The sequence below is a fragment of the Salvia miltiorrhiza genome, chromosome 7, assembly GCF_028751815.1.
Source record: "Salvia miltiorrhiza cultivar Shanhuang (shh) chromosome 7, IMPLAD_Smil_shh, whole genome shotgun sequence".
In the NCBI taxonomy this organism is placed as follows: Eukaryota; Viridiplantae; Streptophyta; class Magnoliopsida; order Lamiales; family Lamiaceae; genus Salvia; species Salvia miltiorrhiza.
Window position 1 is genome coordinate 55,101,301 of NC_080393.1, and position 10,622 is coordinate 55,111,922.

Genomic DNA, 10,622 nt, shown 5'->3' on the forward strand with positions numbered 1-10,622 from the left:
TATTCTATTTTTTTAAAATGCAATGGAAAAAACGATGTCGTTTCGTACCATATCATTACAAAAAATTCACTCTGCAATTTAAAATTCACTCCTATCGTGTTTGAAATTCACGCTAATAACCTAGAATTATGGATAAATACGATAGAATATGGTACGAAACGAAAAAAAAATTCATGTCATTTAAAAAAAATAGAATATAAATTACATTGTGGCATCCGGCGAGCCACATCACGTTTCTGGTAACCGAAAAATAGATGCGGGATATATTTGATAAAAACCTAATAGTTTGAGGGTTTAGAGAACATTTTGAAAGTTTCAGGGTATTTTTGGTAAAGTGGGTATAGTTTAGGGGTTTTCATGATATTTACCCTATTTATAAGCTATACATCTTTTTTTTTTCTTTTTCTTTAAGTTCTTATTTTTCTATTTTATTTCTTTTTTTAAATTGTGAAATTCGACTAATTATAAAATATTTGACATGCTTATCAAATTAAAGATCATGGCAAGAGCTTTAATTTGATATATGTTATGTAAATATTGGATTTAAAATATAAAAATTATATCTATCTATATATATATATTAAAGCAAAATAAATCCTACCCTCGTGACATTCTATAATCACTCTATTCTAATTTTCCTCAATTCTCATTCATTCTTATTTTTTTTTCTAATTTTTAATCAATTTCTATATCTAAAAACCATTAAAAATCTAAAAATCATGATATATTTAAAAACTAAATATCTAAAAATCATTATATAAATATTCCAACAAAATAAATTATATCTTACGTGGCGTCGTACAATCACTCCATTATAATTTTTCTCAATTCTCAATCATTTTTTTATTTTTTTTATTTAATCAATTTCCATATCCAAAAACCATTGAATATCTAAAAATCATTATATATCTAAAAACTGTTAAATATCTAAAAATCTTTATATTAGTATTCCACTGATCAATAAAATTTTATTTGTGTACATACATGAAAATAGAAAATACATATATTTGTAATTTTGAGGTTGTAATGATTATTGTAATATTATACTTCATGATATCCAATTCTCCAGTTTCAATTTAAAAATGTACTTGATTTACTTTAATTTAATATATATGACTTTGATGTTATTAATTCTATTTATATTCCCTAAAAAATTATCTTCGACCTCATGGCAGACCAATTCAGGTTCCAAAGTATATAATACTTTAATTTGATTAAAATAAAAACCACCCTTAAGTTAAGAATGTAGAACTAATTCTATACCCTTAATCAATAATACTTTAATGGACACGATTTAAAATTTATTATATTTTAATTTGCCTCTAATACCTACTGTATATTAGAAATAAATAGAAAAAGACTATAGATCCATTAAAAATCACAACAAAGTTGATCTTAAAAAGCAACCTTTGAAATATGATTTAATCATATTGCCGTTAAGATGGAAAAATAATTAGTTCTAAGTTCTTACAATAAAATGGTTTTTATTTGCCTCTAATTCAATTGTTAACATTTATTCCTTCAAATATAAATAAATTGATTCCATTGTTCAAAATAGCACTGGTGAACTTATACGATTGAATGAATTTAGTCATTTCAATCTTCCGATGCACTATCCGCTAATATTCATTTATGGAGGTGACAGATTATAAATTCTCATTCATTCTAATTACTTCATTCCAATTTTCCTCAATTCTCATTCATTTTTTTTTTTTTTGTAGATTTTTATCAGTTTTAATATCTAAAAATCATTAAATATCTAAAATCATTATATTAATATTCCAACAAAATGCAAACCAGTTAGTTGCCAAAAATTGTGAAATTCGACTAATTAAAAGGGGAGTTTTCAATTTCAAATTAATTTCAAAATTGAGTAGCAATTTTGTAGTCGGAATAAAATTGAAGGTTTATTTATAAGGGTAAATATCATAAAAACCCCTGAAGTATACCCGCTTTATCAAAAATACCCAGAAACTTTGAAAATGTTCTTTAAACCCTCAAAATAGCACTGGTGAACTTATACGATTGAATGAATTTAGTCATTTCAATCTTCCGATGCACTATCCGCTAATATTCATTTATGGAGGTGACAGATTATAAATTCTCATTCATTCTAATTACTTCATTCCAATTTTCCTCAATTCTCATTCATTCTTTTTTTTTTTGTAGATTTTTATCAGTTTTAATATCTAAAAATCATTAAATATCTAAAATCATTATATTAATATTCCAACAAAATAAAATTTTATCCTATGTGACGTTGTGTAACACTCATTTTCCTCAATTCTCATTCATTCTTTCTTTTTTTCTAAATTTTAATTAGTTTCCATATACAAAAACCATTAAATATCTAAAAATCATTATATTAATATTTCACAAATCAAGAAAAAATTATTTATATCCATAACATAATTAATAATGCATTTGATACAGAAATGTTTAAGAATTGAGCTATCTTAGTAGGTAATGACATGGTTGATACAATAAATGATTACGTCATGTCTCTAATGTCTACTAAAGAAATGGTTTACCTAAGTTCAGACAGCATTTGCAAATAAGATGGACAAATTGACCTCGATGAACAGATATTCTCATTTGAATATCTCGACACGATCAAGTGTTCAGGATTGTCGAGTCATGAGATTAAATTGAAAGAGAAATGCATAATCACGCTTCTCAAAATATATGATCAATCTAATGAGCTTTGCAATGGCACCAGACTGACAGTAAGTCAACTTGGGGAACACGTAAGTGAATGCAAACTCATTTCAGGGAAAAAAATACGCGCAAGAAATTTTCTATAACTAAAATGATTACAATTTCATCGCAACTCACTAAATTTTCAATTCGGTTCCAGACTTCCAGAGAAGGCAATTCTCTATGAGTGTTTGTTTTGCTATGTCGACAATAAATAAAAATCATGGATAATCTCTTTCAAATGTATGATTATACCTGTTGAAATCTATTTTTAGTTATGGACAACTCTACGTGGTAATCTCAAAAGTCACTAAAAAAAGAGGTCATACGCAAGACGCAACAACTAACGTGGTGTATGATAAAATTTTTGATAGATTATGAGGTAATTGCAAATTTAATAATTTATTCTAACTTTTAAAGTTTAAGTCATTAGTGATATTATCTAATTTATTCTTTTCTTATTTTTTTAATTACTAATTCCAACTACAGACATATAATATAGTTACGTTTCAAATTATTGTTTCAATTTATCTTTTAATATTTTTTGGATCAAAACTCTGCTTACATATAATTTTCATAAGATATTTAAATTAGGCCGGTCAATTTCAAATAAATATTATAATTATTTACTTTAAACAATTTCATTAAATTCTTTATTTTAGTGAAAAAAAATTCATGAAACAAAAAATACATTAATAATTTCATAAATTTATATTTTAATAGACCCCGTCGAATTTCGACGGGTCACTTACTAGTTTGTTTAAAGATTAAAACTTAAGAAAATTCTCTCTCCTCTCTCCTCTTTTTTTATTTTTTAATAAATCTATTTTTTTCAATTATCTTTTAACTTATATTGTTTCTTTTTTCACAATACCATTTTTTATTAATATGAATTATTCTTTATTATTTTTATAGTAAACAAAATATATATACTTATCTTAAATTATAATGATAATCAATTTTATATATAATAAAATATAAAAATATTTTCCATGCGCTGCACGAGTACAAATGCTAGTATATTAAAAACAAAACTTTCGATTTGAAATTAATTTCAACATTGAGTGGCAATTTTGTAGTTATAACAAAATTGAAGGTTTATTTGTAAATTATAATTTTCTTTTATTTCCTTTTTTTTCTCTTATTTTTTTGTTTTATTTCTTTCTAAAATTGTAAAATTCGACCAATTATAAAATATATTTAATACGCATGTCAAATTAAAGATAACGATAAGAGTTTTAATTTGATACTACAGTTTATGTAAATATTGATTTAAAATGTAAAATTTATATTTATTTAAAGATTGAAATTAATATAAATTCTCTCTCCTCTCTCATCTTTATTGAATAAATCTATTTTTTGTTTTTCAATTTTTAACTATTTTTTTCCTTTACATATTATCAATTTTTATTATTGTGATTCTTCTTAATTTTTATTTTTTCAATATTCAGCTCAAATTAATCAGTTAAAATTAATTTTTATCATATTTATAAATATGATGATTAAGTTGGTATCAATTTTATATAAATATAGAAATATATTCAGATCACTTACAATATATGGCTCTACGAAGGTGGATTAGGAAAATTTTCAATTTGATTTTTCTATTTCTTCGATGAGAAATGCGAGTCTGTTTTGTCCACTTTATCCATCCCCCTCCATCAAAATGATAAAAAAGGAATTTTTTATTCTTATTGTTGTGTTTGATCTCTTTTCCTTCGGACCCTCGCTCGTTGTCACCTATGTTGGGTTTGGAACCCTATAAAACTTCTTTTTTGTTCAAAAGTGGAACATAATTCATATGTCCTCAGCCCTTACACACGAAGATAGAGACCGCACTACAACAGAGAAAAACTTTGGACGAATATCGTTTTGTATAATATATTCTATTAAGGCTCTTTTTAATAGGCATTGACTTTGATCTTTTATATCTTGCCCTCCTATCGTGAATCTACAGCAGCTGATGCGCATAGAATGGCTAGCTTGATCATATTCGAATGAGATATATAAAGCATAAGGCAAAGCCTTTTCTTAAGAAGAAATAAGAGAGGCCAGGAGGAGCTTTCTGCGATACTTCTTGTTTGCGCCTTCTTTTCTTTCTTCCGACCGCCAGAATGTATTCCCTAGTTATTCCCTTTTTACAAGGAAGTTGGACCAGTTGAAAGTCGGGAAGAAGTTACGGTCGGACAGCATTAAAGAAATCTAATACCTTTGATATTGGAGCTATGCATAATTCGATTGACGATCTTCTTCGTCTTCGGGCTTTCTCCCCTATGCTCCCCTGCCAGCCTTCGAACATTACTTACCGTGCAGTCTAAGATGAACTATGTCATAGCTCTATCCATGTTTTTCTTGTCCAATACCTTACTTTTTCTTACATAGGCATTTCTGTACTCAGATCGGCAGGTATGAAGGTCTTTCCAAACCTTTTTAATTAGATAATTTGTTATTTACAATTCAACGAACATTCAACAAGATAACCCTGACACGACTGTAAAGAAAAAAAGGATTATTTTTGTACCCCCGATACATGTCTTGCATGTATATAGTCTAAATATGTATATCCAATTTGAATCGATCTCAATGGATCCCTTGTTACTGCCCAAATAAGAATAATAGGTAGGGATGACAAGATTTGTTGAACCCGTGACATTTTCTCAAAGGCGCTACCAAGCTGCACTACATCCCTTTCAACCTCCTCAACCACTTCCCAATGATTGCGCTACCCAGAGAAGCCGAAAGATAGCATTAGAGCAGAATAGAGTTGCTACACCGTTTGGCATTACCGCATCTCTACAAAAGATGTGGTTTGTTTAACGTCGTATCCAAGTGAATCAGAACGTTTTTGCTATACCGATAAAATATAGCATGCTTTTTTCTACTCATCTCGATCCATTGAACTGACAATTTGTTATACTCTACTACTGACGAAATATACAAAATATAGCATTTTGTGGATCGTATTGCCCATAAACAAGAAAATGGATCGATTAGAGTATCCAAAATAAAGCCGCCATCCACGCATTCATGAGAGCGCACAATACTCTTTATTCTATGATGGGGAAATCCCGATAGTTCGCATCCAATGACAATTGCACAGATTCAATGAGCAACCAGGGGGGGCCTTTGCCCAGACTGGGCAGTATTTAAGTCACGAGATCCCCTAAGAGAAGATGGATGGAATCAACGGACAAACCCCTTCGAAACCAAACCCCTCACAGTAAAGGAAAAGACTAAAACTAGGGCGCTATTGACACTAACCACTCGCTCGCCGGCCGCTCGGACTCTTTTTCCCTTAAGCGAGTTTGAGCCCGGTGGTGAAACGAGAAACCAACACCTAAACTAGAAAGCAATAAACGACACCAGATTTACGTGGTTCGATCGAGAAGACCTACGTCCACGGGGGTTTTGGGGGTTTTCCACTATAATCGAGAGAGTATTTTACAGTTTACAAGTTGTAGGCTAGAAAAATGATTATCCTCCTTAATCTATGCATCAAGCCCCTATTTATAAGCATGAACATAAACTTAAGGCCCTTGGGCCCATTAGACCCCTAAAGCCCATTAGCCCAATGAATCAAGCCCAAGCCCCTTTATTCTAATCTACATCTTGAAATTGAGCCATCCGAGCTGGAAAGCGGAGCCGAGCTGAGCCAAGCCGAGAGTCAGGGTAATCCTGTATCAAATATCAGAAATAACCACAATAACAATAATAATAATAATAACTAGAAATATTCCTGTTATGTTTAGCACAGCGCTGGTGCATATTTCAGTCCTCATCAGCTACTCCCCCTAGTCTGGTTGAACCGGGTATTCTTCGTGTTCAGCCAGCGAAGTATTGTTAAAGCCAGCGCTGTGCTGTTTTCCTTAATCCCTGCAAATCATGAAGACATAAGAGTTTTAATACTGTAAGAAAGCAAAGATAAGCATTTTTTCCCTTGACTTTGGAATTGTAGTTCCAAGTTAGATTTCCTTCTTGTTTGTTGAATGTTGACAAAGATAAATAATTTCCATTTCTTTGGGCGCATAAGAAGACCAGCGCTGAGAATACCCCATATTGAATACTTTGCATAGATAAGCAATATAAATGCTTTATGTTGGATGAATCAGAAGACCTGTCATATCCCAGTTTTTAATCACTGATTTAAGATTTAATAATTAGGGTTCGGCATCCATTAATAATAAAACTGATTTGATTTATCTGATGTGCTTAATTCTTATTGTTATTTAAATCCATTTGAGATTTAAAGAATCTTTATAAATATGGTGCACAAGTTTAATTAGTGGTTTGAGCGGCTTGTAAAGTGAATTAAATCTACGTATTTAATTTATACACGATTAATAAGCAGAAGCCAGTATTTGATTGCAAACACGCGATTAAATAGTAGATGCACTGAGTAACCAAGACCTAAAGATTTATTATTATTTACAATTAGAACTTCCACCACCACTATCAATCAATGCAGTAATTGATTTTTTTCTAAGTACAGGAAGAAATCTTTGCATATAAGCTCACTATCTAATTTGCTGGCTTTAAGAGGAAGATTATGATTAAGATAGTGTCTTCCACTATCTAATTATATTATCAACTCCTTTTCTTTAACTTTGCTAAAGCCATGCTTTCCACCTCTTCAACCACCACCCTTTGCTCCCCACCAATACACCTAACTCTCCACACACTTCATTTTTTTTATTTCTCCACCACTACATTACATATTCAGCACTACATCTTGCAGATTCCTCATTAAGAAATCCTCTCTCTCTAATCTTCTAAATTACCATTTTCTTTCCTCCTACTCCTCACGGGTCCTTCAAAGAAATTATCAAGTTGTTTCAAGTTCCAAATCAAGAAGGTAGGTAATTAAATGTCTTACTCTTCATTAATCCTCCAGTTTCAATTTCAAAAAAATTCATTCTTACTTTGTGATCAACAAATTGCAGAATCAAACTATTGCCAACACCACCCCTCATATCGAGGTTACTCCAATTTCTCCCTACTTCATCTTGTTAATTTCGATTCAAGCATCAAAGAACAGAAGAATACGCACGCACACATGTTAATATATTTTCTAAGCTATTACATTTACAAGGTTTGATTTTTGCTAAGGAAATGATAAATGAATGATGAAAGAACAGATTTCTAAACAAAACCCTAGCTTTGCTATACTTGTGAATCTGGACTGAATTTGGGGGTTCTTGTGTCTTTGCCTTCTGTGTATGTCCGGGAATGGAGAGATGGGGGTGAGAGCAGCCGGCGGCTTCTCGCGGCCGGAGGCGGCGCGGCGGCAGCCGCCGCCTTTTAGCCCTTGTCCTGCCAAAACGAGAGAGAAGAGGGTAGAGAGAGAGATGGTTAGGGCTTCTGTAAAAATAAAAAAAAGAGAGAGAGATACGGGAAAAAGGGGGAGAGACTTATCTTTTCCGGCGACGCGGCGGAAGCAGCGGCGCAGCGACACGAACGGCGGTTCTGTTCGGCCGGAAAAGAGGAGAAAAGGGAGGAGTTCAGATCTGTTTTTTTTTTAAATAGAAAGGAGAGGAAAAGGGAGCTCAGATCTGGAGCCTACCTTCACGGCGAGGCAAGGCTCGGCCATCCACCACGATTCCGGCCATGGCGGAGACGGCGGAGAACGGGGGAAGCGGCGCGGCGACGCTCGGCTTTTCACAACGGCCGGAGAAGGCACATGCAGCGGCGGAGAGGCCTCTGCCACCCTGTTCCAAGGCTGGGGACGACCAGGCGGCGCCGTGCTTGGCCACGGCGGAGGCGGCAGTGGCACGCGAAGGCGGCGGCGTGCGGCTGACTTCCGGCGAGACAGAGCGATGAGAGTGAGAGGGAGAGGGGAGACGTCCGGCGAGGCGGCGCGCCGGAGGCGGTGCCGCCCTCAGCCGAGTGAGAGTAAGAGAGGCGAGAGAGAGAGCCGAGAGGGAGAGTGAGAGTGTTGTGTGTGCTGAGTGTGTGTATTTGTGTGATGTGCGTGTGTTATGTGTTTGTGTGTGTGATATATGTGTGTTATATTAGGGTTAGGTTTAGAGTGGGCCGAAAATTTTTAAAAAAAAGAGTGAGTGGGCCGATTTTTATTAATTTGGGCTCATGTTTTAATTTGTTTGGGCCGATTTTATTTTACTTCTGCTGGGCTCTTTTTGTTTTAAAATTGATGGGTTTTTATTTTAGTTGTGAAGGCTAATTTTATTTAAATGCTTGGGCTATTGTTTTAAATATAGGCCTACGAATTTTGGCCTTATTTCTTAAAAAAAAAAATGTTTAAATTTTCACTAAATTACTTAGTGAATTTAAATCTCTTGATTTAAATTTTAATATTGGAAGTTGGGATTATTTATTCTAAATGAAGTCCATTCTATTATTTAAATTATTAATGGACTTTAAAGCAAATATTTTGGGATTAAGCCCCATTTATTATATGATAAAATTATTTTCAAAGCTTACGAGTATGGATATTTTTTTTTTGGTTAAAATGTTTTATTTCATATCAATGGATTTTAAAATGTTTTATTATTTATAAATGAATAATGGAATTTCTTATTTATTTACATGATAAAAAAAAATGTGGAATTGTGTTATAGAATGATTAAGTATATGATTTACTTTATCAAATGAGCTTGGGATTTAATTGAGATATTAAATTGCTAAGCATATGTTTATAAATGATTTATTTATTTAAGTGATGAAAATGTGCGAAGTATGAGAAAGCATGATTTATAATGATTAAATTTTCAGGGTAATAATATATAGCTTGTTCTTAATTGATGGAGTACTTGACTAAATGACGGGTGTAGAAGGAAGTTATGGATTATGTACATGTTGATGTTCGAACAATTGGGTTCGAACCTATATGATAGTTACATGATAAGTGGTTACATTTTATTGATTGAATGAAACGAGATTAATATGGATGCTAGAACCCTAAAACATTAAAAGATACCTTAGGCACGTAGAATTAGACTTTGTCTTATGACAATTTCTTCACGAACTTATCGACTCTTCATCAATGAAGGTCCGGGCGACAGAAAGTGAAGCAGAAGAAGAAACGACTCCACGCCAGCTTTAAGAACAATTGAGGTGGGCATTACTTTTACTATACGTATATAGAGATCCCCTGCATGTCGTAGGCCTCTTATACGAATATATGTATGAGATGATTTTAACTGTTAATTTCAGTTTATTATTATGCCCAAATGATAAATGACTCTTATGAAATGAAAATGAAATGTTCATGAAATGAAATGAAATGTTTATGAAATGATTGACTGCCAAAAATGTTTATGTTTTTATATGTATCCTATCTGTGTTGGTTCGCCAACTTTAAAGGAAATCCAATTGGGATCCTATGCTAGACAAAGGTCGCTAGCTAGGGTTAACGTGTACACTCATGGAGACCGCGAGTCGCTTGCGACCGGTCTTGGCGTCCGTGGTAAGGAGGCCTCCTTCCCGGCGCGTGACAGAAAGGACAGATATGGATCATATAGACTGAAAATGGGATGCATCCACCTTTATGAAAATGAATGAAATGTTTTAGTAAGCGCAGGTCATTTATGAAAACCCCTGTGTGTTACTGTTATGGCAGTTCAATTTATATATGTATGCATGTTGTATTTTCGGCTTATGTCACTGAGTATTTTTATACTCAGCCCTGCATGTATTTCTAAATGTGCAGGTTGAGCAGGCGATGGAATGGATTGGTGTTGAGCGGATTTCCCTTTTGATGTTTATGTAATGAAACCTTGAGTATGCATCTCCATATGCATAACTCACACGTTTTTCCGCTGCAAACACTCTGAATTTGTTATCGTATTGTGGAACTTATTACTCCTTCATTTTGTTTAACTTTCATTTGGGGTTTAGTCGTTATGGCTGGCTCATTTGTTAATTACCTAAGTGGTTATATATATATATATACCACTAGTTTGTTGTTA

The 10,622-nt window shown here is 32.8% G+C and overlaps 2 long non-coding RNA genes across 2 annotated transcripts; one reads left to right on the plus strand and one right to left on the minus strand.

The window, feature by feature from the left end:
- Positions 1–7,187: 7,187 nt before the first annotated feature.
- LOC130995037 (uncharacterized) lies at positions 7,188–8,649 on the minus strand. The gene is made up of 2 exons (XR_009092021.1): positions 8,258–8,649; positions 7,188–8,160 (listed from the first exon to the last, which is right to left on the minus strand). It is a non-coding gene; the product is annotated as an uncharacterized LOC130995037 (long non-coding RNA).
- LOC130995020 (uncharacterized) lies at positions 7,636–10,622 on the plus strand. Its single transcript, XR_009092004.1, has 3 exons — positions 7,636–7,673; positions 9,704–9,768; positions 10,364–10,622. It is a non-coding gene; the product is annotated as an uncharacterized LOC130995020 (long non-coding RNA).